Source organism: Scyliorhinus canicula, chromosome 2 (assembly GCF_902713615.1).
Source record: "Scyliorhinus canicula chromosome 2, sScyCan1.1, whole genome shotgun sequence".
NCBI lineage: Eukaryota > Metazoa > Chordata > Chondrichthyes > Carcharhiniformes > Scyliorhinidae > Scyliorhinus > Scyliorhinus canicula.
Window position 1 is genome coordinate 242,402,259 of NC_052147.1, and position 27,328 is coordinate 242,429,586.

General features: G+C 49.6%; 1 protein-coding gene across 2 annotated transcripts in view; it reads right to left on the minus strand.

The window, feature by feature from the left end:
* The window catches only part of map3k19 (mitogen-activated protein kinase kinase kinase 19), a 150,171-nt gene that overhangs the window by 108,802 nt on the left and 14,041 nt on the right, over positions 1-27,328 (minus strand). The window contains exon 1 of one of the 2 annotated variants that reach the window (XM_038789888.1): positions 17,785-17,870. The exons of the other annotated variant lie outside the window; for it this stretch is intronic. The gene's annotated coding sequence lies outside the window, so the exon portion shown is untranslated. Of the gene's footprint in view, positions 1-17,784; positions 17,871-27,328 lie in introns of those variants that run through there. 2 annotated transcript variants of the gene reach the window in all.

Here is a 27,328-nt window from a genome sequence, read left to right on the forward strand (position 1 = left end):
TAGGGTATTTTCTCATCTGAAGGGGCTGAAGGCGGACGTGGCTATGCTCCAGGAGACACTTGAAGGTGGCGGACCAGGTTCGTCTGAGGAAGGGGTGGGTGGAGCAGGTTTTTCACTCAGGATTAGGCGCGAAGAACCGGGGGGTGGCGATTCTGGTGGGGAAGAGGGTGGCGTTCGAGGCGTCTGAGGTGGTGTCGGACAAGGAGGGCAGATATATTATGGTGAAGGGTAGGCTGCAGGGAGAGAAGGTGGTGCTGGTTAATGTATATGCCCCGAATTGGGATGATGCTGGCTTCATGAGGCGCATGTTGGGACGCATTCCGGACCTGGAGGCAGGGGGCCTGATCATAGGGGGAGACTTTAACACAGTGCTGGATCCCCCACTGGACCGGTCCAGTTCAAGGACGGGTAGGAGACCGGCGGCAGCCAAAGTGCTGAGGGGGTTTATGGACCAAATGGGAGGGGTGGATCCCTGGAGGTTTGGGAGGCCGAGGGCGCGGGAGTATTCCTTTTTCTCTCATGTCCATAGGGTTTATTCCCGAATAGATTTTTTCGTCCTGAGCAGGGGATTGATCCCGAAGGTGCAGGATGCCGAGTATTCGGCCATAGCAATTTCAGACCATGCTCTGCACTGGGTTGATCTGGAGATGGGGGAGGCACAGGACCAGCACCCGCTATGGCGCCTGGATGTGGGGATGCAGAGGTAAACGGGGTCTTTAGGGACTTCTACGAGGAACTGTACCAGTCGGAGCCACCAATGGGGAGGGGGGGGGGGGGGAATGGAGAGCTTCATGAACAGGCTATGTTTCCCAAAGGTTCAAGAGGAGCTGGTGGAGGGGCTGGGGGCGCCAATAGAGTTGGAGGAGCTAGTCAGGGGGATTGGTCAAATGCAGTCAGGTAAGGCGCCGGGGCCGGATGGGTTCCCGGTGGAATTTTATAAAGAGTATGCAGATCTGGTAGGCCCCCTGTTGGTGCGAGCCTTCAATGAGGTATGGGAGGGGGGGGCTTTGCCCCCGACGATGTCGCGGGTGCTGATCTCTCTGATCCTGAAGCGGGATAAGGACCCCTTGCAGTGTGGATCATACAGGCCTATCTCGCTCCTCAATGTTGACGCTAAGTTGCTAGCGAAGATCCTGGCCACCAGGATAGAGGGCTGTGTGCCAGGGGTGATACACGAGGATCAGACAGGATTTGTCAAGGGACGGCAGCTCAACACGAATGTGCGGAGATTGCTAAATGTTATTATGATGCCGGCGGTGGAGGGGGAGGCGGAGATAGTGGTGGCGCTGGATGCAGAGAAAGCGTTTGATAGAGTTGAGTGGGGGTACCTGTGGGAGGTGCTGGAGCGGTTCGGATTCGGGGAGGGGTTCATCAAATGGGTGAGGTTGCTCTACGCGGCTCCGATGGCGAGTGTAGTTACCAATGGAAGGAGATCGGAGTACTTCAGGCTCTACTGTGGGACCAGGCAGGGGTGCCCCCTGTCCCCCTTGCTCTTTGCACTGGCGACTGAACCTCTGGCAATGGCGTTGAGGGAGTCAAGGAGGTGGAGGGGTCTGGTGCGGGGTGGGGAGGAACATCGGGTATCGCTGTGTGCGGACGACCTGCTGTTGTATGTGGCGGACCCAGAAGGGGGAATGCCGGTGGTGATGGAGCTGTTGGCGGAGTTTGGGAGCTTCTCGGGCTATAATTTAAATTTAGGCAAGAGTGAGGTATTTGTAGTACACCCGGGTGATCAGGAGGAGGGAATTGGGAGACTCCCGTTTAAGAGCGCAGTGAAGAGTTTCAGATACCTGGGGGTGCAGGTGGCCAGGAGTTGGGGGACTCTCCATAAGCTTAATTTTACCAGGCTGGTGGAGCAGATGGAGGAGGAATTTAAAAGGTGGGACATAGTGCCGCTATCGCTGGCGGGTAGAGTGCAGTCTGTCAAAATGACGGTTCTCCCGAGGTTCTTGTTCCTCTTTCAGTGTTTGCCCATCTTTATCCCTAGGGCCTTTTTTAGGAGGGTGACTAGCAGCATCATGAGCTTTGTTTGGGCGCATGGGACCCCGAGGGTGAAGAGGGTCTTCTTGGAGCGGGGTAGAGATGGTGGGGGGCTGGCGTTACCCAATCTCTCGGGGTATTATTGGGCGGCCAATGTGTCGATGGTGCGCAAGTGGGTGATGGAGGGGGAAGGGGCAGCATGGAAACGGATGGAGAGGGCGTCCTGTGGAGATACAAGCCTGGGGGCCCTGGTAACGGCGCCGTGGCCGCTCCCTCCTATGAGGTATACCACGAGTCCGGTGGTGGCGGCTACCCTCAAGATTTGGGGGCAGTGGAGGCGACATAGGGGAGAAGTTGGGGGCTCGATGGAGGCTCCGTTAAGGGGGAACCATCGGTTCGTCCCGGGGAACATTGATGGGGGGGGTTCCAGGGTTGGCACAGAGCGGGCATCAGACAGCTGAGGGACCTGTTCATTGATGGAAGGTTTGCGAGCCTGGGGGAGTTGGAGGAGAAATTTGGGCTCCCCCCGGGGAACGTGTTCAGGTATCTGCAGGTAAAGGCGTTTGCTAGACGGCAGGTGGAGGGATTCCCTTCGCTTCTCGCGAGGGAGGTGAGTGACAGGGTGCTTTCAGGGGTCTGGGTTGGGGAGGGGAAGGTATCTGATATCTACAAGGTAATGCAGGAGGTGGAGGAGGCGTCAGTAGAGGAGCTGAAAGCTACGTGGGAGGGGGAACTGGGGGAACGGATCGAAGTTGGGACATGGGCTGATGCCCTGGAGAGGGTTAACTCTTCCTCCTCATGTGCACGGCTTAGCCTCATCCAATTTAAGGTGATGCACCGGGCCCACATGTCCGGGTCTAGGATGAGTAAGTTCTTTGGGGGAGAAGACAGGTGTGTCAGGTGTTTGGGGAGTCCAGCGAACCATGCCCATATGTTCTGGCCATGCCCGGCACTGGAGGAGTTCTGGAAGGGGGTAGCGAGGACGGTGTCGAGGGTAGTAGGATCCAGGGTCAAGCCAGGCTGGGGACTCGCGATTTTTGGGGTTGGGGTGGAGCCGGGAGTGCAGGAGGCGAAAGAGGCCGGTGTGCTGGCCTTTGCGTCCCTAGTAGCCCGACGGAGGATCTTGCTACAGTGGAAGGATGCGAGACCCCCAAGATGGAGACCTGGATCAACGACATGGCGGGTTTTATTAAGCTAGAGAAGGTCAAATTCGACCTGAGAGGATCGGTACAAGGGTTCTTTAGGCGGTGGCAACCTTTCCTCGACTTTCAGGCTCAACTATAGGGTACGGGGTCAGCAGCAGCAGCAACCCGGGGGGGAGGGGGGGAAGAGGGGGGGAAAAGGGAGGGGGACGGGGACGATGACTATGTTTGTTTATTTAATTTTAATTTATTTTTAAGTTTTCTTGTTGTTTACTGGGTTTGGGGGGGTGGGGGGTGTGATACATGCGTTGATACGGTCTTGGGGGTGTTACAGTTATTATGGGGTTATATTGTTGCTTTTCATTGTTTGTTGTTATATTTTCTGTAAAAAATTCCAATAAAAATTATTTTTTAAAAAATAAATAAATAAAAAATAAAATAAATAAACAAAAAGTTGTGATGGGTGACTTTTCCCTTCCCCCGTATTGACTGGGAATCCCTTATAGCCAGCGGCTTGGATGGAGAGCAATTTGTTAGATGTGTCCAGGAGAGTTTTTTGATTCAGTATGTTGACAATCCAACCAGGGAGGGGGCCATACTAGACTTGGTATTGGGAAACGTGCCAGGCCAGGTGATTGACGTTTCAGTGGGGGAGCATTTTGGGTTTGCCGACCATAATTCCATAAGATTCCGGGTAGTCATGGATAAGGACAAGAGGACAAGAGTGGCCCGTGGGTAAGGGTGCTTCGTTGGTCGAGTACCAATTACATCCAGATTAGACAGGAACTGGGGAATGTGGATTGGGAGCGGCTATTTGAGGGCAAATCCACATGTGGGAGGCTTTTAAAGGCCAGTTGATTGAAATGGAGGATAGGCATGTCCCCGAAAAAATGAAGGATAAAAAGGGCAAGATTCGGGAACCATGGATAGCAAGGGAAATTGTATTCTTAGACAAAAGGTAAAAAGAAGCATGTGATAGGTCTAGGCATCTAAAAACTGACAAAACCCTTGAGGAGTCCAGTGAAAGTAGGAAGGAACTTAAATGTGGAATTAGGAGGGCTGAAAGGGGCCATGAATTCTCTTTGGCAAACATGGGCAAGGAGAATCCCAAGGCTTTTTATGCACATATTAGGAGCAAGAGGGTAGCAAGAGAAAGAGTAGACCCACTCAAGGACAATGAGGGAAGTTATGCGTGGAACTACAGGAAGTGGGTGAAATCCTTAATGAGTTCTTTATAGCGGTATTCACCAGGGAGAAGGACATGACTGATGTTAAGGTCAAGGATAGGTGTGTGAACGCTCTTTAGAACGTCAATATATCAAAGGAGGAAGTGTTGAGTATCCTAAATTGCATTAAGGCAGACATGACCCCGGTGCCGGATGGGATCTATCCCAGTTTACCGCAGGAGGCAAGGGGAGAAATAGCTGGGGCCTTAACAGATAGCTTCACATTTTCTTTGACCACAGGCAAGGTTCCAGAGGACTGGAGAATAACTAATGTTTCAGAAAAGAACCAGGGGTAATCCAGCAAATTATAGGCCGGTGAGTCTTACATCAGTGGTGGGGAAGCTTTTGGAAAAGATACTGAGGGACAGGATATATGCACATTAGGAGGAAAATGGACTGGTTAGTGACAGGCAGCATAGTTTTGTACAGGGAAGTCATGTCTCACCAACATGATTGAGTTTTTTGGAGAGGTGACAAAGAATATTGATGATGGAAGAGCTGTGGATGTAGCAACTGGAGAGAGGGATAATCACAGATCGGGTAAGCGTTCCCCAAGACGGCCTTCAGGATTCGCGACAACGCAGAATCGCTGAACAGAAACTTATAGCCAAGTTCTGCACACATGAGTACGGCCTCAACCGGGACCTTGGATTCATGTTGCATTACATCCCCCCCCCCCCCCCCCCCCCCCCCCCTCCCCCCCTCCCCCAACCATCTGGCCTGGGCTTGCAAACTCCTACCAACTGTTTTGGCTTGAGACAATTCACACCTCTTTAACCTGTGATTATCCCTCTCTCCAGTTGCTCCGTTTGGACCTGTAAAGACTTAATTACCTGCAAAGACTCGCATTCAAAGTATCATATTGCATCTTTGACTTTGTCTATGTATATTTTTCTGGAACCCACCTCTTCATTCACCTGAGGAAGGAGCTGCGCTCCGAAAGCTAGTGATTCGAAACAAACCTGTTGGACTTTAACCTGGTGTTGTAAGACTTCTTACTGTTCTTTATTTTAATTAATTCTTTAGCTGTGGGCGTCACTGGCTAGGCCAGCATTTGTTGCCCTTAACTGCCCTTAAACTGAGTTTGCTAGGCCATTTCAGTGGGGGACAGTTAAGAGCTGTGTGGTTCTGCTGTCACATATAGGTCAGACCATGGCAGATTTCCTTCTCTGAAGCATATTAGTGAACCAGATGGATTTTAAGACAATCGACAATGGTTTCATTGGTCATTATTAGACCTTTTAATTCCAGATTTTTATTAAATTAAAATTTCACCATCTGCCCTGGTGGGATTAGAACCCTGGGCCCCAGAGCATTACCCTGGATCTCTGTATTACTATTCCAGTGACAATACTACTGCGCCACCGCCTCCCTCAATACAAAAACAATACAAAAAACTTCACAAATATATTTTAAAATTCTCAAATATATTACAAACAGTTTGACATTTTTGGTTTTTACAAACTAACTATTATAACCCTGGACCCCAAGCCCCCCCCCCCCCCCAACTCCACCCTGACCCCTTCACCCCCCTCCCCATTGCTGGCAACAAACAGATCCTTAAAGACAGTGATGAATGGCCTCCACCTTGAGTAAAACCCTTCTTCCGACCTCCTAATGGGTTATTTGATTTTTTTTCTAGCTACAGAAATTCTGCCACAACCCCTAACCATGCCGAGGCCCTAGGTGGCACCACTGACCTCCACCCAAGCAGGACTCGCCGCCAGGCAATCCGAGAGATGAACGCCAAGACATCGGCCCTCTTCCCCTCTAGAAGCTCTGGCAAATTCCAAACCCCAAAAATCCCCACCATTGGGCACATCTCCAACCTCTCCCCCACAATCACTGACATGATTTCAAAGGCTGAGGCCCAGAACACAACAAATTTCAGGCAGGACCAGAACATATGCAAGTAGTTCCCTGACCCCCTTAAACACCTCTCACACCTATCTTCCACCTTGGGGAAGAACCCACTCATGAGTCATGTGCGCCCTATGGACAACTTTAAATTCTATCAGGCTCACCCTGGCACAGGAGGAAGTAGAGTTTACCCTGTACAAAATCTCATTCCAGACCCCTCTCTACAGCGCCAAGCCCAATTCTTCTTCCCCTTTATCTCTTCTAACAGTGTCCTCCCCATCTTCAGCAACCACTCATATATTACTGAGATCCTCCCTTTCCCTCACTCATCATAAGATGACATCCTATCCATCAATGTGTGACTCGGCAATTGTGGGAAAGAAGAGAGTTCTTTGCAAACAAAGTCCCGCACCTGCATATATCTAAATTCGCTCCTCCTCGGGAGTTAGTATCTTCCTTCAACTCCTCCAGTCCCGCAAACCTACCCTCCAGAAACAGATCTCTAATCCTCTCATTCACCTGAGGAAGGAGCAGTGCTCCGAAAGCTAGTGTTTGAAACAAACCTGTTGGACTTTAACCGGGTGTTGTAAGACTTCTTACTCTAATCCTCTCGACACCCCTCTTCCATATCCTGTAGGTTGTATCTATTCCAGATAGTGCAAATCTACGGTTTATGCAGATTAGTGACAATACTGACATGCTCCCCAATCTAAGATGCCGCCCTAAACTTATTCCAGATTTCTTTTTTTAAAAAAATATTTTCTTAAGGTATTTGAAAGTTTTTATAATAATAACAATAACAATGACATAAACAAAGAACAAAGAAAAATTACAGCACAGGAACAGGCCCTTCGCATAAACATTTCCACCCCCATCCCTACCTTCACACACCCCAACCATAAAAACAACAATCCGGCCCTCCTCCTTCCCCCCCCCCCCCCCCCCCCCCCCCCCCCCCCCCCCCCCCCCCCCCCCCCCCCCCCTCTTGGAATACTGCATCTGCTGACATTTTAATTTCCCCGAGAAAGTCGACGAACGGCTGCCACCTCGATGTGAACCCAACCATTGACCCTCTTAAGGCAAACTTTATTTTCTGAAGACTGAGAAACCCAGCCATGTTACTAACCCAGGTCTCTACACTCTGGGGCTTCGAGTCCATCCACATTAGCAAGATCCGTCTCTGGGCTAACAGGGAGGCAAAGGCCAAGACATCAGCCTCTTTCGCCCCCTGAACTCCCGGCTCTTCCGACACTCCAAACACTTCGGACTCAGCACCGTGTTTTTAGTACCATGGAAATTGCCTTAGTGAAACCCTGCCAAAACCCTCTAAGCTTCGGGCATGCCCAAAACATGTGGACATGATTTGCTGGGCTTCCCGCACACCTCGCACACCTGTCATCTAATCCGAAAAACCTCCTCATTCTAGTCACTGTCATGTGTGCCAGTGGACTACCTTAAATTGTATCAGGCTAAGCCTGGCTCATGATGAGGATGTATTAACCCTGCTTAGGGAATCCGCCCATAGACCTGCCTCTATCTCTCCTCCTAGCTCATCCTCTCACTTGCCCTTAAGCTCCTCCACTGGAGTTTCTTCCGCCTCCGAAAGCTCCTGGTAAATATCTGATACCTTCCCCTCTCCCACCCAGGTACTGGAGACTGCTCTATCCTGTATCCCCCATGGTGGCAGCAGCGGAAAGGCCGGAACCTGCTTTCTTAGGAAGTCTTCCACCTACAAATACCTGAACCCATTCCCTAACCGGAATTCAAATTTATCCTCCAAGGTTTTCAAGCTGGGGAAGGGAAGCTCCCGTCTATAAATAGATCCCCCATCCTTCTAATTCCTGCCCTTTGCCATCTCCGGAACCCACTATCCAGCCTACCCAGTCCAAACCAATGCTCCCTCCACTCTCTTACATCTTCTCCATTGCCCCCAGATTCTCAGAGCTGCCACCACCAACAGACTTGTGGAATATCGGGCCAGGGAGCCATTATCAGTGCTCCCAAACTTGTGTCTTTGCATGACGCCGCCTCCATCCGCTCCAACACCAACCCCTCCCCCACTATCCACTTCCTAATCATGGCGATATTAGCCGCCCAGTAGTAATTGCAGAAGTTCGGCCGCGCTAAGCCACCCTCCCCCCGACTGCGCTCCAGCAACACTTTCTTCACTCGCGGGGTTTTACCCCCCCCCACACAAAGCCCAAAATAACCTTATTCATCTGCTTGAAAAAAGCCTTTGGGATGAAGATGGGGAGGCACTGAAAGACAAACAGAAATCTGGGGGGACCGTCATTTTCACGGTCTGTACCTTCCCCGCCAGAGATAGCGGGAGCATGTCCCATCTCTTAAAGTCCCCTTCCATTTGTTCTACCAGCCGGGATAGGTTTAACTTGTGCAGTGCCTCCCATTCCCGGGCCATCTGGATTCCCAGATACCTTTCCTACCATTCTAAGAGAAGCTCTCCCAGTCTCTTCTCCTGTCCTCTTGTCTGGATCATGAACATCTCGCTTTTCCCCATGTTCAATTTATACCCCGAAAAGTTTCCAAATTCCCTGAAGGAAACAGTCCATTTCGAATAGGTAAAAGGGTAATTGATTTAGCCATTGATTTAAATGTAAAAACTAAAGCCCAGTTTAAAATCCATTTTAAAATGGATTTTGTCATATAACTTCAAGCATAATTTAGATTACAAATACACAGCTTGCAGAATTTGCAGTGGCAATACACAGGATCTGAAACATTCAAAGAAACTAGCTAGAGCTTATGCAACATTTTTACTGATATCATAAACTGACCATTGTTTTAAATAGCAAAAGCTATGCAGCATACCCAAGGTTGCCATGACTACATGAACATACCATTGTTCAGAATTTAGATAGAAGCACAGTCAGCAATAAAGCAGCAAAAACTAGATTTGATTAAGAGGACATATCACATTCCAACACACACAAAAATCTACAAATGCAACATATCCGAATATATGCTGCATATTGATGATTGAAAACTAACCATCCAACCAAATGTATTTGAAACCCATCCAAGCCAATCAGCACATTGCAGGGGTAGGGACAGATGGAGTCAGACTGATAATATTCTCCTTAAACAAAGAAGTTCAGGAAGCCATTTTCCATCCGGATCAATCTATACTTTTACTTGACTATTCGCGATCCTTATTTTCATATTTTCCCTTCTAAAACTCTTGAAGTCTGCGGAAGCTGTCTTTGCCTTAAGCAAGAAACCATTTCTGTTTTATAAATTACTTCTCTTTAAGTCTTTTTCTGGCGAGGCTTTATTGAGAATAGATTTAAGTTTCTCTCAATTGTAATCAGTAGAGGCAATAAAAGATTCTTACTTCGCATCCGAGAAGTGTAACTCAAATTTCTACCGAGTTTTAAGTGTATGCGAGACTGCACTTGAACTGCATGGTAGATCTCTACATTCCCCCAGGATTCGCATCACTGCCCCCATCCCCTCCAATGGGTCTGAAATATACAAGAACCAGCCCCTTTCCAGTTCCTAGAAGCTCTTAACGCCATGGCCAATGTCTCTATGGCCAGACCAAACAATAACGGGGAGAGGGTGCATCCTTGCCTCGTCCCTCGGTGTAGTTTAAAATACCCCGACTTCAACCGGTTCGTACGCATACTCGCTACTGGTGCCTGATAGAGTAACCGCACCCAGTCAATAAAGCCCTCACCAAACCCAAACCTTCTCAGCACCTCCCACAGGTAATTCCACTCCACCCAATCAAAAGCCTTTTCCGCATCAATCGCAACCACCACCTCTACCTCCTCTCCTTCTGACGGCATCATAATAGCATTCAAAAGCCTTCAAACATTGGCCTTGAGTTGCCTGCTCTTTATAAATCCCGTCTGGTCTTCCCCTATCACCCTCGGGACACAGTCCTCTATTCTTGTGGCCAGTATCTTAGCCAGCAGTTTGGCGTCCACATTCAGTAGGGAAATTGGCCTGTATAACCTGCATTGCTCCAGATCTTTCTTCCGTTTCAGGATCAATTAAATCGAGGCCTGCGACTTTGTTGGGGAGAGGACTCCCTTCTCTCTTGCTTCATTAAACGTCCTCACCAGCAGTGGGCTCAATATCTCTGAAAACTTCTTATAGAATTCCCATATAGCCATCAGGCCCCGAGGCCTTACCCGACTGCATGCCCTCCAGCCCCTCGATTATTTCCTCAATCTCAATTGGGGCTCCCAGCCCTTCCACCAGATACTCATCTTCGCTCAAAAACCTCAACTAATCCAAAAACTGCGTCATCCCCTCCACCCCAGCAGGGGGTTCCGACTCATATAATTTACTATAAAAGTTCTTAAACACTTCATTCACCCCCACTGGGTCCAGGACAGTATTCCTGCCTCTACTCTTTACTTTCCCTATCTCCCTGGCCGCCTCCCTTTTCCTGAGCTGGTGCGCTAACATTCTGCTTGCTTTTTCCCTGATGCGCCATCGATTGGACTCGAGTCTTGAAGAAGTTCCAAATATCAGGCTTTAATGAACTAGTTGTGTGCCCGGCAGTCGACTTACAGAGAAAGGCCAACTGCTGGCTGCTACGGGTTCTTATACCCCGCCTCGTAGGAGGGGCTACCGGCCTTTCGGCCAATCGGCGAGCAGTCACATGACTGACCTCAGCCAATTGGCAGAGAGACACATGACCTGCCTGAGCCAATGGGCAGCGAGTCCTCTGCACCAATGGCAGCACTACTCTGAGGTACCGTAAACCTCCTAGTCATATCATCACATTCACCCCTTGTGGAGAAAGAAGGGGGGGGGAGACGAGAAGAGGAGAAAAGGGGGGAGGCCGTCGAACTGGTAGTATGACTAGAGAGAACGAAGATGTCTGGTGGCTGCCCACTGGCCCGCGACGAATGTACAAAAGAACAACAATACCGCGCACAATGCACTTATGAACAATCAAGGAACAAACAAGCCCAAAAAAACGAAAAGGAAGATGCAACAGTGTACAAGGGAATGCTGAACAACACGAAGAGTCCGACAAAAAGTCCAGTGGAACATCAAATCAACTCGATCAGTCTGACGGGTGCCTTCAATGTCTTGCTGGACATGCGCAGCGGCGCCAGTGACGTTGGAGCGGTGGTCGACCGTGACTCCGAGAGAAGCGGTCGTGGTCCTGTGTCCGTACCCCTGGTCGGTGCTAGCGAAGCTCTGGCCGGGGGAGAGGGTTCCTGTGCGCTGGGTTGTGGGGGCTCTGGGGGTGCCGGGGGGGGGGGCTGTTGGTGTGGGGGTTTGTGGCCGCACCTCGGCTGGTGCCAGGTCCCGAAGGGAGACCGTGTCCTGCTGCCCATCGGGATACTCCACATACGCGTACTGCGGGTTAGCGTGGAGTAACTGGACTCGTTCAACCAACGGGTCAGACTTGTGCACCCGCTCATGCTTCCAGAGCAAGATGGGCCCGGGCGTGGCAAGCCAGGTCGGGAGCGGGGATCCTGAGGACGACTTCCTGGGGAAAACAAGAAGACGTTCATGAGGTGTTTGGTTTGTAGCAGTACAGAGGAGAGACCGAATCGAGTGGAGGGCATCTGGGAGAACCTCTTGCCAGTGGGAGATAGGGAGATTTCTGGACCGTAGGGTCAGTAGGACGGTCTTCCAGACCGTACCGTTCTCCCGCTCGACCTGTCCGTTACACCGGGGGTTATAACTGGTCGTCCTGCTAGAGGCGATGCCCCTGCTGAGCAGGAATTGGCACAGCTCGTCACTCATGAAAGAGGACCCCCGGTCGCTGTGGATGTATGCGGGGTAACCAAACAGGGAGAAAATGGAGAGGAGGGCCTTGATGACGGTTGTTGTGGTCATGTCGGGGCAGGGGATGGCAAAAGGAAAGCGGGGAGTACTGGTCAATCACACTTAGAAAATATATGTTGCGGTTGTTGGAGGGGAGGGGACCCTTGAAGACCATGCTGAGACGTTCAAGGGGGGGGACGCCTTTAGCAGATGCGCTTGCTCGGGGCGGTAGAAGTGCGGCTTGCATTCTGCGCAAATGTGGCAGTCCCTAGTTACAGTCCTGACCTCCTTGATGGGGTAGGGCAAGTTGCGGGTCTTAATGAAATGGTACAAGCGGGCTACCCTGGATGGCAGAGGTCCGCGTGGAGGGTGCGGAGGAGGTCTATCTGTGCGCTGGCGCAGGTACTGCGGGACAGGGCATCAGGAGGCTCGTTGAGCTTCCCAGGACGATACAAGATATCGTAGTTGTAAGTGGACAACTCGATCCGCCACTGCAAGATCTTGTCGTTCTTGATCTTGCCCCTCTGTGCATTATCGAACATAAAGGCCACTGACCGTTGGTCTGTGAGGAGGGTGAACCTTCTGCCTGCCAGATAGTGCCTCCAGTATTGCACAGCTTCGATAATGGCCTGTGCCTCCTTTTCCACCGAGGAATGGCGGAGTTCGGAAGCGTGGAGGGTCCGGGAAAAGAAGGCCACGGGTCTGCCCGCTTGGTTCAGGGTGGCCGCCAGAGCTACACGGACGCGTTGCTCTCGACCTGGAATGGGAGGGACTCGTCGATAGCACGCATCGTGGCCCTTGCAATGTCTGCTTTGATACGGCTAAAGGCCTGGCGGGCCTCCATCGACAGTAGAAACGTGGTGGATTGGATGAGGGGGCGGTCTTTGTCAGCGTAGTTCGGGACCCACTGGGCATAATAAGAAAAGAAGCCCAGATAGCGTTTGAGGGCTTTGAGGAAGTTGGGGAGAGGGAGTTCCATTAGGGGGCGCATGCGTTCGGGATCGGGGCCTATCACTCCATTACGCACTACGTAGCCGAGAATGGCTAGACGGTCGGTGCTAAACATGCACTTATCCTTATTGTATGTGAGGTTAAGGAGTTTTGCAGTACAGAGGAATTTTTGGAGGTTGGTGTCATGGTCCTGCTGGTCGTGGCCGCAGATGGTGACATTGTCGAGATACGCGAAGGTTGCCCGTAAACCGTGTTGGTCAACCATTCGGTCCAGCTCCCGTTGGAAGACCGAGACCCCATTTGTGACACCGAATGGAACCCTTAGAAAGTGGTAGAGGCGCCCATCCGCTTCGAACGCTGTGTACTTTCGGTCACTCGCGCGGATGGGCAGCTGGTGATAGGCGGACTTAAGGTCCACCATGGAGAAGACTTTGTACTTTGCGATCCTGTTAACCAGGTCGGAGATACAGGGGAGAGGATAAGCGTCCAGCTGCGTAAACCTGTTGATGGTCTGATTGTAGTCAATGACCATCCGGTTTTTCTCCCAAGTCCTAACCACCAGCTCTTGGGCTCGCCACGGACTGTTGCTGGCCTCAATGACTCCTTCCTTCAGCAGCCTCTGGACCTCGGACCTGATGAAGGTCCGGTCTTGGGCACTGTATCAACTGCTCCTAGTGGCGCCGGGGCTTGCAATCCGGGGTGAGGTTCGCAAACAAGGAAGGTGGGTCCACTTTGAGGGACGCGAGGCTGCAGACAGTAAGGGGGGGAATAGGGCCGCCGAATTCAAAGGTCAAGCTCTGCAGGTTGCATTGGAAATCCAGTCCTAAAAGTGCTGGTGCTCAGAGACAGGGAAGGACAAGGTGTTTGTAATTTTTTAAAACCCTCCCCTGGACCGTGAGGTCCGCTACGCAGCACCCGGTGATTTGGACGGAGTGCGAACCTGAAGCCAGAGCGATTTTGTGCTTAACCGGGTGAACAGGGAGCGCGCAGCGTCTTACCATGTCAGGGTGGACAAAACTCCCTGTGCTCCCGGAGTCTAGTAGGCAGCTCGTCTCGTGTCCGTTTAGGAGGATTTGCGTAGTCGCCGTGGAGAGCGTGCGGGGCCGCGATTGGTCCAGTGTCACAGCAGCGAGTCGTGGCAGGAGCTCTGAGTCGTCTTCTCCCATGGAGTATTCACTGGTGGGGTCCTCCGTGCCGACCAAAGATGGCGGCGCCTGTCGGCCGCACGTGGAGTCGGGGGTCCCAAAATGGCGGTGCCCGGGGCCCGCACGTGGAGTCGGGGCCCCAAAATGGCAGCGTCCATGGCTCACACGTGGAGCTGGGGCCCCAAAATGGCGGCGTCCGGGGCCCACACGTGGCGTCAGGGCCCCAAAATGGCAGCGTCCATGGGTCACTCGTGGTGGCTAGAAGCGGGGGCAGAGAGGTCTGTGGGCCACCCGGGGCCTTGGGGGGGCGCGGGGGGGGGTGATCCACGGTCGCTGCGCGGAACAGCAGCGACCGACTTTGATTGGCAGAACACGGAGTAGTGGCCCTTTTTACCGCAGCTCTTGCAGACTGCGGAACGGGCCGGACAGCGCGGGCGGGGGTGCTTGGCCTGGCCACAGAAATAACAGCGGGGCCCCGTGGGCTTATCGGTGCATCCCGCAGCGCAGGCCTGGGGGGGGGGGTCAGAATTGGTGGCGGTGAGGGGAAGTGCGTGCCAAGTTGCCCAAGGGGTCGCCGCGTGGCCGGGGGCACATACGCGGGCGTTTCGGTCGGCAACCTCCAGGGAGGATGCAAGGGTCCGTGCCTCAATGAGGCTCAAAGTGTCCTTCTCTAGGAGCTGCTGGCGTATCTGAGAGGATTGCATGCCCACGACAAAGGCATCCCTGATTAGCAGTTCAGTGTGCTCCGCCGCGGTAACTTGCGGGTAGGCGCAATTTCTCCCCAGGACAATGAGGGTTCGATAAAACTCATCAAGGGACTCACCGGGGAACTGTTGCCTTGTTGCCAGGAGGTGCCGCGCGTAGACTTGGTTTACAGGCCTGAGAAAATGTCCTTTCAGTAGACCCATAGCTGCGTCATAGTCCTGTTCATCCTCTATCATCGAATAAACGACGGTGCCCACGCATGAGTGGAGGATGTGGAGTTTCTGCTCCTTTGTTGGTTGATTGTCTGTAGTGGTAAGGTAACTATTGAAGCACGCCAGCCAATGTTTAAAAGTTGCTGACGCGTTTGTAGCATGCGGGCTGACGCGGAGGCAGTCTGGTTTGATCCGAAGCTCCATTTCCAAATTCTAGTTCATTAAATTGCTGCACCATCAATTGGACTCGAGTCGTGAAGAAGTTCCAAATATCAGGCTTAATGAACTAGTTGTGTGCCCGGCAGTCGACTTACAAAGAAAGGCCGACTGCCGGCTGCTACGGGTTCTTATACCCCGCCTCGTAGGAGGGGCTACCGGCCTCTCGGCCAATCGGTGAGCAGTCACATGACTGACCTCAGCCAATTGGCAGAGAGATACATGACCTGCCTGAGCCAATGGGCAGCGAGTACTCTGCACCAATGGCAGCACTACTCTGAGGTACCATAAACCTCCTAGTCATACCACCACATTCCCCGTACTCATAAATCGCTCCCCTTTCCTTCCTCAACTGTTCCACCGCTTTCCATGTGGTCAACAGCCCAAACTCCGCCTGTAACCTCCACCGCTCCCTCAGTAGCCCCGCGTCCGGGGCCTCCGAGTATCTCCTGTCCACCTGGAGTATCTCCTCCACTAACCTATCTCTCTCAGCCCGTTCCACCTTTTCTCTGTGGGCCGTATCGAGATTAATTCCCCTCTGACCACTGCCTTCAAAGCTTCCCAAACTGTCGCTGCAGAGACCTTCCCCGTATCATTTGTTTCCAGATAGTTCTGGATGGACTTGTTAACCTGCCCACAGATCGCTTCGTCTGCTACCAACCCCACATCCAGTCTCCAGAACGGTCGTTGCCCTCTCTCCACATGAACCCGTAGATCCACCCAATGTGGGGCGTGATCCGACACTGCGATTGCCAAATACTCAGTATCCACCACCCCCGGTATTAGCGCCCTGCTCAGAACAAAAAAAGTCGATGCGAGAGCAAACCTTGTGGACATGCGAGAAAAAAGCAATCTCTTTTGCCCTTGGCCATGCAAACCTCCATGGGTTTACTCCCCCCATCTGTTCCATAAACCCCTTCAATTCCTTTGACACGGCCGGCCTCCTCCCTGTCCTGGATTTTGACCGGTCCAATTCCGGATCAATGACTGTGTTAAAATCTCCCCCCATAATCAGGTTATGTGACTCTAAGTCTGGGATCTTACCTAATAACCGCCTCATAAATTCCACTTCCAATTTGTTCACGAGTACCACCCCCGCCCCCTCCAGCTTCCCACTCACCATTATGTACCTACCCCCCTTGTCTGGCACGATTCTCCCTGCCTCAAATGCCACTCGTTTGTTGATCAAGATCGCTACCCCCCTGGTCTTTGAGTCCAGCCCTTTCTCAATCTCGTCTGGTCTGTAACCTTTAGGCGTGTCTCTTGTAGCATTGACACGTCCACCTTCAGCCCCCTCAAATGCACAAACACACAAGCCCTCTTGACGGCCCATACAACCCTCTAACATTCCACATAATCCCTGGTCGGGGGTCTCTCCCCCCCCCCCCCCCCCCCCTCAACGACTAGCCATCACCCTTTTTAGGCTAGCCTCTAGCTCGCATCCTCCGACTCCTCGAGCCCCCACTCAGGACTCAGGTATTCACCATTCTACACTTTTTCTTGAATATTTGGCAGAAAGGATGATTTCATTCTTTTTCTTCGGCGGTCACTCGCTAACAAGTATGATTGTACGCCTAAGAAACTCCTGTTGAGGGCAGCACGGTGGCACAGTGGTTAGCATTGCTGCCTACGGAGCTGAGGACCTGGGTTCGAATCCCAGCCCTGGGTCACTGTCCATGTGGAGTTTGCACATTCTCCCCGTGTGTGCGTGGGTTTCGCCCCCACAACCCAAAAGATGTGCAGGATAGGTGGATTGGCCATGCTAAATTGCCCCTTAATTGGAAAAAATAATTGGGTACTCTAAATTTATTTAAAAAAAGAAACTCCAACTGGTCATGGGGTATGGGGTAATTTCAATCACTCAGTAGAATCCACTTAGAAAATTAAAGGTTGTTGCGATAATATTAATAATATGTAATTTAACTTGGTAAAATTTCTTTGTAATTTTATTAGTTTATTTTGAAATTTCAGTTCTCATCATGATAAGTCAAATCTTCTTCATATTTCCTCATACCCAAGAGTCCATCTGTAATATTGAGCAACTTCACATGGATTATTGCCATAATCTACAAAACCTGCTCCTAACATAATTCTAAAATCCACCTTTTATTTCTGAATGAAATATCAGGAATTCTAAACTTTAATTTCAAAGAATTGATGTTAAAGAATACATGAATAGGATTACAGTTTATATGTATAGATTGTCAATAGGGAACCAATTGGTCAATAGAAGCTCGAGCATATTATGTCAACATACACTACAATTATTTGGAAACACTCAGAAGTTGTGCGTTCAGTGACTCTCCAGTGACTTAAGCACATAATCCATTTTAAACTTTTGTGTAACATCAGGAGAGTGTTGCTTTCTGGGAGATGCACTATTTTAAAATTGTGGAACTGTTTACTTGTACATGCGACTTTAAAAGATTCCACTGAATTAATCAAAAACGAGGAAGGAATTCTTCCAGGGTCAGAGCAGCATTCACCCCTACCAATATCCTGATGGGTAACCATTGACCAGAAACTGGACTGGACTAACCATATGAATACTGCAGGTCAAAGGCTGAGAATTCTGCAGTGAGTAACTTACCTCCGGTCTCCCCAAAGTCTGTCAACCATCTACAAGGCACAAGTCAGGAATGTGATGGAATATTCTCCGTTTGCCTGGATCAGTGCAGCTTCAAAGCTTCAAAGAGGCTCGACACCATCTAGGACAAAGTAGCCCGCTTGATCAGAGTAGCCCATCCACCACTTTAAACATTCACTCCCTCCACCATCAATGCATTGTGGCAGCAGTCTATACCACCTTAAAGATGCACTACAGAAACTCCCCATAGCTTCTCCAACAGCACTTTTCAAACTCACAACCCAAGAAATAAGTTTTAAAAACTGAAATAGATATACAGTATACACTCGGCCAAAATCACTCGAATTAAGAAGAAAGTAAATACAAAGCAACAAGCTCACCAGAAATTGACACTAAACCTATTTTTTAAATCAAGTGCAGTAATAAGCAGACGATGCTTGACTTAGTTATTCCACTCATCCCTTGACCATTTTGTCTACCTCTTTCTAATTAAATTAACTGAAATTGGATTGTACAGCCATTGCTTTCTCCCTTCACTTTATTTCAGTGACAGGGATTACATCATTGAGGCTACCATAATACTATTATTCATCATATTACAATACCTACCAGCAGCTGTTGGAGTTGATAGGGGTCCCCAGACAGGAAGCCTACAGCAAACACCTGCTGGAAATTCTGGTTCTGGTTACAGAAGACAGCAGGTTTCCCTGGACAACAGAATTAGTCACATGTATGATTGTCTCATTGTTGTGATGAAAAAGAGGGATATCAACTCCTTTTTTTCAAAAGCAAGCATACAATCTGTAGAACATTGATAAAGCTTCTATTGTGCTGATCACAACATTTAAAAAGGAGACCATCTTAGTTAGACTTGAAGGCAAAAAAGTTTTACTTCCTGTGCCTGTTGAAAATCAACTTAAATTTTACAGGTCATTTTAGCCCACGACTAAGCAACGAGCTGCTGTGATGTCTACTGATTTACTTTTAATAATTTTTTTTCTTTCACTGTACTTTCGTCGAATTCCTGACAATGACAAAAATTATTACCTAGTCAATTCCACAATATTTACTCATAGAAGAATTGTTTAAATACATGAGATATGTATTTGGAAATGGTAATTTGCTTGAGTACTAGAATGTAATTAGAGTTCTATAACAACAAATACTCTCTGGCTGGTGGTTTAGCTTGTATTTGCCACAGTTGTATGATGTGAGTGAAGTGAGATGGGGTGTGTCCTCCATCAGCCAGATGACACTAGCACTGTCGCAACAATATTTTCTGGGTTCAGCTTAATTTAAATGAGCAAAGTAAAACTCTCTCATTGGAGGTTTCCTTAGAAAAGCAATGGGGGGCATTGAAAAAGGAAATGGGGAGGGTACAGGCCCAAGATATTCCCTCTAGGCTAATAGGAAGGAGTAACAAGCCCAGAGAACCATGGATGACCAGAGATATTCAGGATACGATGAGAAGGAAAAGAGGTTTTTAGCAAGTACAAGAGGAACAAATCAACAGAGCCATTGGTGGAATACTGAAAGTTCAGGATGGAGCTTAAGAAAGCAATTAGGAGAACAAAGAAAAGATATGAGAAAGCTCTGGCTGATAAAATAGGGAAAACCCCCAAGTATACCAATGGGAAGAGGATAACCAGGGAAAGAGTAGGGCCTATTGGGGTCCAAGGGGGCAATCTGTGGGGGGAAACCACAGGACATTGGTAGAGAATTGAACAAATACTTCACATCTGTCTTCACCTAAGAGAGGGAGGATGTAGGTATGGAACTCAGGGAGAGAGACTGTGACATTCTTCAGCAAATTGACATAGGGACTGACTAGATAGTGGCGGTGTTGGCAGGCTTAAAAGTGGACAAGACCAGATGAATTGTGTCCCAGGCTGTTGTGGGAGGTGAGGGAGGAGATTGCAGGGTTCTGAACCAAATTTGTAATTCCTCTTTGGCTATGGAGGAGGTGCCAGAGGTCTGGAGAACAGGTAATGTGGTTCCACTATTTAAGAAAGGTTGTAGAGATAAGCCAGGGAACTACAGACCAGTGAGTCTCAAGGCAGTGATAGGAAAACTATTGGAGAAAATTCTGAAGGAGAAAACCTGTCTCCACTTGGAGAGGCATGGTTTGATCAGGGATAGTCAGTATGGCTTTGTCAGAGGGAGGTCATGCCTAACAATTTTGATTGAAATTTATGAGGATGTGACCAGGTGTGTTCAGTTCATGTAGTTTATATAGATTTCAGCAATGCCTTTCATATGGGAGACTTATAGAGAAGGCAAATACACAAATACAGTGGTTTCAAAATTGGCTTAGTTGTTGGAGACAGAGGCTGCTTTGGAGACTGGAAGCCAGGGTCTAGTGGCATACCACAGGCATCAGTGTTAGGTCCCCTATTATTCATCATTTATATAAACAACATAGATTACTATGTGGGGGGTAGGATCAGTAAATTTGCAGATGACACAAAGATTGGCCGGGTGGTTAACAGTGAGGTTGAGTGTCTTGGGTTACAGGAAGATATAGATGGGATGGTCAAATGGGCAAATAAGTGGCAGATGGAATTTAACTCTGAAATGTTTGGAGGGAGAAATTTGACAAGGAAGTATTCTAATAATAATCTTTATTATTGCCACAAGTAGGCTTACATTAACACTGCGATGCATTACAATGGGAAGTTCCAAGGAACAAAGGGACCTTGGCTTGTTTGTCCATAGATCTCTGAAGGCAGGAGGGCAGGTCAATAGGATGGTGAAAAAGGCATATTGGACACTTGCCTTTATCAATCGAAGCATAGATTACAAAAGCAGGGAGGTCATGTTGGAGTTGTATAGAACTTTGGGGAAGCCACAGATAGAGTACTGTGTGCAATTCTGGTCGCCACATTATAGGAAGGGTGTGATTGCACCCACAAAGCTTTGTTATCTGAGACTAACATCTCAGGGATGCCCTGCATGCTAAGATCTGGCGCAGTCGTTCAATGGTGGCTCTAGTGGTGGTCGCCTGCATTCAGTGGACCTCCATCCACTTGGAATGGGCATCCACAATAATGAGAAACATCGCCCCCTGGAAAGGGTCCACGTAGTCAATGTGGAGACGGGACCATGGGTGACCTGGCTATTCCCACGTGTGGAGCGGTGCCGCTGGGAGAAACTTCTGATGCTCTTGGCAAGGCACACAATGCTGGGCCTACCACTCAAATGTCAGTGTTGATCCCGGGCCACTAGACATAGCTGCAGGCCAGCACTTTCATCTTCGACACCCCCGGGTGTCCGTTGCGGAGGTCCTGCAGGAGTGGCTGCACCCGCGTTCTGGAACCACCACACAGGATAATGCTGGCCTCAATGCTTGGTCCCTGGATTTTGGAAGTATAGGCCTTCAAATCGTCCAGTAAAGCACGGTGCAGGGCTCCAGACTGAATGATGCGGCGGACGCAGGATAATTGAGGGTCCATCTGGGTCCAACCTCAGAAGCAAGGTGCTGTGACTAGCGAGGAGTCTGTAAAATAGAGGGTGGCAATGACTTTGTCAGCTGATTCTGGCGTCAGTGGCCTGGTGGGGAGGGAGAGGCAGCTTAACGTATCGGTGTGGGGAATCTTCGCCCCCGAATGATGTTCCAGTGTGTATTCATATGCGGGCAGCAATGGAGCCCAACGCTGGATCGGAGCGGACACTATGGGGGAACCGTGCCATCCTTCAACATTTCCAACAAGGGCTTAGGGTCCGTGAATACCATAAACATATGCCAAAAGACATACTGGTGAAATTTTTTACTCCAAAGACGAAGGTCAAACCCTCCTTCCAGATCTGTGCGTAGTTTCTCTCCATGTCAGCGAGTGTTTTGGATGCAAATGCAATGGGGCGTTCCAAACAATTGTCCTTGTGGCGGGTAGAATGGCCCCAATTCCATAAGGGGATGCATCTGTTAGAGGGACAGATAGATGGTTCTGTGGCAGCGAAAGAGACTCACGGATGGTATGTTGCCTCCCTGGTGCCAGGGTCCGTGTTGCCTCGGACCGTGTTTTCAGAATCCTTAATGGGGAGGGGGAACAGTCACAAGTCGTGGTACACATCGATACCAATAACATAGGTAAGAGAAGGGACGGGGATTTAAAACAAGAATTTAGGGAGCTAGGGTGGAAGCTGAGAGCCAGGACAAACCATGTTGTTATCTCTGGTTTGTTGGCGGTGCCATGTGCTAGTGAGGTGAGGAACAGGGAGAGAGTGCAGATAAACACGTGGCTGCAGGGATGGTGTAGGAGGGAGGGTTTCAGGTATGTGGATAATTGGAGCACATTCTGGGGAAGGTGGGACCTGTACAGACAGGACCGTTTGCACCTGAACCAGAGGGGCACCAATATCCTGGGAGGGAAATTTGCTGCGGCTCTTCGGGGGGGTTTAAACTAATTTGTCAGGGGGATGGGAAAACGAGCTGTTATGCAGAAGCCAGTGTTGAGAGGAGTGAGATACTGAGGAGAGTATCAAGGTCGCAGGAGTGTACCGGCAGACAGAAATGTGGGTTGAAGTGTGTCTACTTCAATGCAAGGAGCATCCAGAATAAGGTAGGTGACCTTGGAGCGTGGATTGGTACTTGGGACTACGATATTGTGGCCATTACGGAGACATGGTTAGAACAGGGACAGGAATGGATGTTGGAAGTTCCGGGGTATAGATGTTTCACCAAGAGTAGGGAAGGTGGTAAAATAGGTAGAGGAGTAGCATTGTTAATCAAGGATAGTTTAACGGCTGCAGAAAGGCAGTTCGAAGGGGATATGCCTACTGAGGTAATATGGGCCGAAGTTAGAAATAGGAAGGAGCGGTCACATTGTTAGGAGTTTTCTATAGGCTCCCAAATAGTAATAGAGATGTGGAGGAAGAAATTGCAAAACAGATTAAGGATAGGTGTGGAGGTCTCAGGGTAGTTGTCATGGGTGACTTTAACTTTCCAAATATTGACTGGAACCTCTATAGGCCGAACAGTTTGGATGGGGCAATTTTTGTACAGCGTGTGCAGGAGGGTTTCCTGACACAATATGTGGATAGGCCGACAAGAGAGGGGTGCCACATTGGATTTGGTACTGGGTAATGAACCGGGCCAAGTGTTAGATTTGTTTGTGGGAGAGCACTTTGGAGATAGTGACCACAATTAGGTGTCTTTCACTATTGCAACGGAGAGGGATAGGGCCATACGGCAGGGCAAGGTTTATAATTGGGAGAGGGGTAATTATGATGCGATTAGGCAAGAATTAGGGAGCATAAGATGGGAACAGAAACTGTCAGGGAAAGGCACAAATGAAAAGTGGAGCTTGTTCAAGGAACAAATATTGCATGTCCTTGATAGGTATGTCCCTGTCAGGCATAGAGGAAATGGCCGTGTGAGGGAACCATGGTTCACAAAAGAGGTTGAATGTCTTGTCAAGAGAAAAAAGGAAGAGTATTTAAGGATGAGAAAACAAGGTTCAGTTGGGTCACTTGAGGGTTACAAGGTAGCAAGGAATGAGCTAAAAAAAAGGGCTTAGGAGAGCTAGGATGGGGCATGAGAAGTCCTTGGCGGGCTTAATCCGGGATAGTCAACACGGATTCGTGAAGGGTAGGTCGTGCCTCACAAATTTGATTGAATTCTTTGAGGAGGTAACTAAGTGTGTAGATGAAGGTAGAGCAGTTGATGTCGTATACATGGATTTTAGTAAGGCATTTGATAAGGTTCCCCATGGTCGGCTCATGAAGAAAGTAAGGAGGTGTGGGATACAGGGAAATTTGGCCAATTGGATAAGTAACTGGCTATCACATAGAAGACAGAAGGTGGTGGTGGATGGAAAATTTTCAGACTGGAGACCAATTACCAGCGGTGTACCACAGGGATCAGTGCTGGGTCCTCTGCTATTTGTGATTTTTATCAATGACTTGGAGGAGGGGGCTGAAGGGTGGGTCAGTAAATTTGCTGATGACATCAAGATTGGTGGAGTAGTGGATGAGGTGGAGGGCTGTTGTAGGCTGCAAAGAGGCATTGATAGGATGCAGAGCTGGGCCGAAAAATGACAGATGGAGTTTAACCCTGATAATTGCGAGGTGATTAATTTTGGTAGAAAACATTTCAATGCGGATTACAGGGTAAACGGCAGGATTCTGAGGAATGTGGAGGAACAGAGAGATCCTGGGGTTCATGTCCACAGATCTCTGAAGGTTGCCACTCAAGTGGATAGAGGCGTGAAGAAGGCCTATAGTGTGTTAGCGTTTATTAACGGGGGCTTGAGTTTAAGAGCTGCGGGGTTATGCTGCAACTATACATGACCCTGGTGAGACCACATTTGGAGTATTCTGTGCAGTTCTGGTCACCTCACTATAAGAAGGATGTGGAAGCATTGGAAAGGGTGCAAAGGAGATTTACCAGGATGCTGCCTGGTTTGCAGGATAGGTCTTATGAGGAAGAGTTGAGGGAGCTAGGGCTTTTCTCTTTGGAGCGGAGGAGGATGAGAGGCGACTTAATAGAGGTTTATAAGATGATGAGGGGGTAGATAGAGTGGACGTTCAGAGACTATTTCCTTGGCTGGATGTAACTGTTACAAGGGGGCGCAACTATAAGATTCAGGGTGGGAGCTTGAGGAAGGATGTCCGAGATAGGTTCTTTACTCAGAGAGTGGTTAGGGTGTGGAATGGTCTGCCTGCTGTGATAGTGGAGTCGGACACATTAGGAACTTTCAAGCGGTTATTGGATAGGCACATGGAGCACACCAGAATGACAGGGAGTGGGATAGCTTGATCTTGGTTTCGGACAATGCTCGGCACAACATCGAGGGCCGAAGGGCCTGTTCTGTGCTGTAATGTTCTATGTTCTATCGTACATCAGAATGAGAGGTTTTGGATGGGTCAAAATGGGTCAACAACTTGGAGGACAAAAGTTGTTGTTTCACTTCAGAGAAAGCCCTCCACTGTGGCTGGACCCATTCCCATGGTTGGCCCTTTTTCAACAGTCGATGGAGGGGGCTAACAGGGTAGCTAGGCACGGGATGAACTTCCCGTAATAGTTCATCAGGCACAGCAAGGCAGCTCTCCTGCCAGATGGCCCGCACCTTGTCCTCAACGGGGTGTAGGCCATGGCAGTCTACACGTCAACCCAGATGCATGACCTCGGCTGTGTTAAAGTCACATTTCTCCCATCGGAAGCAGATGCCTGCTCCCTTGAAATGTTGCAGGACTTCGGCAAGGTTCTTTAAATGCTCCTAGTCGAAGGAGCCCGTAATCAGGACATCGTCCAGGTATACCACCATTCGGGGCAAGCCCCACAGGATGGTCTTCATTACTCTCTGGAAGATTGCACATGCCCAGGAGACCCCAAAAGGCAACTGGGTATATTTGTATAACCCTCGGTGCATACTTATCGTCAGGAAGCGTCACGAGCTGGGCTCCAAGCATAGCTGAAGGTATGGGTGGCTCATGTCCAGCTTTGTAAAAGTACAACCGCCACTGAGTTTTGCATATAAATCCTCGCTGCGAGGGACTGGGTAACGGTCCAGACGAGAAACACGTTATATAGTAATCACTGCACTGGCGTATAGAGCCATCAGGCTTCATAATGAGCATGACCGGAGCTGCCCAGTCAGAGAACTGAACGGCCTGTACAATGCCCAAGTGTTCGAATTAATAATCCAATTCAGCATCCACATTAGGCCTCAGAGCATACGGATCGGTCAGGTACAGAAATAGAACGGATGTGCCAACGGATCAACGCTAATCTGGGCCACAACCCCATATATGATGCCCAGGCCCTCCTGGAAAACGTTGGTGAACCATTCTGGTCTATGTGGGTACATGTGGCAGACCTGCATACAGACGGAGGTGCCGCAGCCAGTCTCGGCTGAACAAACTCAGCCCCATTCCATAGTGGTAGACTTGCTGACTGCTGCCCATACTTATCCGGGACACAGATTTGCCCGCAATCACCAATGGCTCCTCAGTAAACATGGCCAATCGGGCGCCGAAGTCTCGCAGAGCCAACGACTGGAGGCCCAACCGGACTTTATTGAACATGCATTGGATTTCCACAGAGACTGCCGCTCTGGCATCGAGTTCCATCTGGATGGAGTGCCCATTCACCTGCAGGGATACTTGGATTGAAGCAATCCGGGCTACGCAGTGTGACTGCTGGTAAGATGTATCTTCATCGTCTACATAGTAAGCCCGGTCACGTGGGGGACGATCATGCCCAGCCCAACGGTAGGTGGGAGGGAGGCCTCACTGTGTGTCTGTTGACTCGGTCTTGGTGGCCCACTGCTGCCAGCCTGTACCTGACATCCGGGTCCTCTTGGTCAAGGGAGGCAGCACAGAGGTTCTCCAGGCCTCTGCAGCGTCAGCCTGTGTCACTGCGATAATGGCCCCAATGTTGGGGGCCCGTTTCTTCAGGTTAAAGCAAAGCCGAGTGGCAGTCGGTCGGGTGGCCCAGATTCAGGACCGCCATGCCTTGGAGTTCTTGGACGTCCTGCTCAGCACCATCACGGGAGATGGCTATCTCGACCCGCCCACTGTAGATCGAGGTGGGTTTCTGTTAAAAGCTTTTGTTGTGTTTCCGGACTCCACAGACCAGCTGGTCTCAGCGTTTCATTCAACGTGGCGTCAAACTCGCAGATTTCAGCCAGTTTGCACAAATGGGCCAAGAAATCGTTAGTCGATTTGGCCTGGGCCTGGGTGGCTGTATGAAACTGGAACCGGCTAACGATTATCGGGGGCTTGATGTTAAAGTGGTCACCTATGAGGGCTACTAAGGCGACAAAAGACCCGGTGCTTCCGGGTGGGTGAAACTTTTTAATGTAATGTAGGTTGGTCCACCACACGCCGTGAGTTGTATTATCATTTGCCATTCGTCCGCAACAATTGTATTTGTCCAAACAAAATACTGCATGCATTCGATGTACGAATCATCAATATCTGTATCATACAGCTCAATTTTCCAATATGAGGCATCTCTGCTGATGGGTTGGAGGCCTCCTGAGACCTAAACAAAGTGGTCTGGTTGTGCAGCCCTCAGCACCGACAGCAGCGCCACTTAACCCTCTTCACCATTGTAGAATCCACGCAAGTGAATACACATGGAACGGTACTCTCAATGCAATAATACTGGTTAATTCTCCACACACATTAACTCTCCACTCCCCGAAGGGTCTCCTGCCTCGACCTGCACCCAGGTTGTTTTTTTAATACTATGAGGGCTTCCTCGTTAAAGGTGAAATCTTCCCTGTTACCGGGGTAGTTCATATTCCGTGAGGGTCACGCGGAACCAAATGGTCCAGACACCATGTCCTCCGAAGGGGTTGTAACAAATGGGAAAAAAATAGTGTCAGCTTGAAAGGAAGGAGTTGAAGATAAGTACCTGTACCAACCTTAATCGGGTTGCAAGAGAGAAAATATATTTAAATTAACTAATAGACATAATTTTCCGGCGGACTGTGCTCCTGACTGCACTAGAAATTCATTGCTGATTTGTATTTTAACATTTGGATTTCCCCTTCTGGCTTTCATTTACTTATGTTTACGTTACAATATAAATGAAGAAATG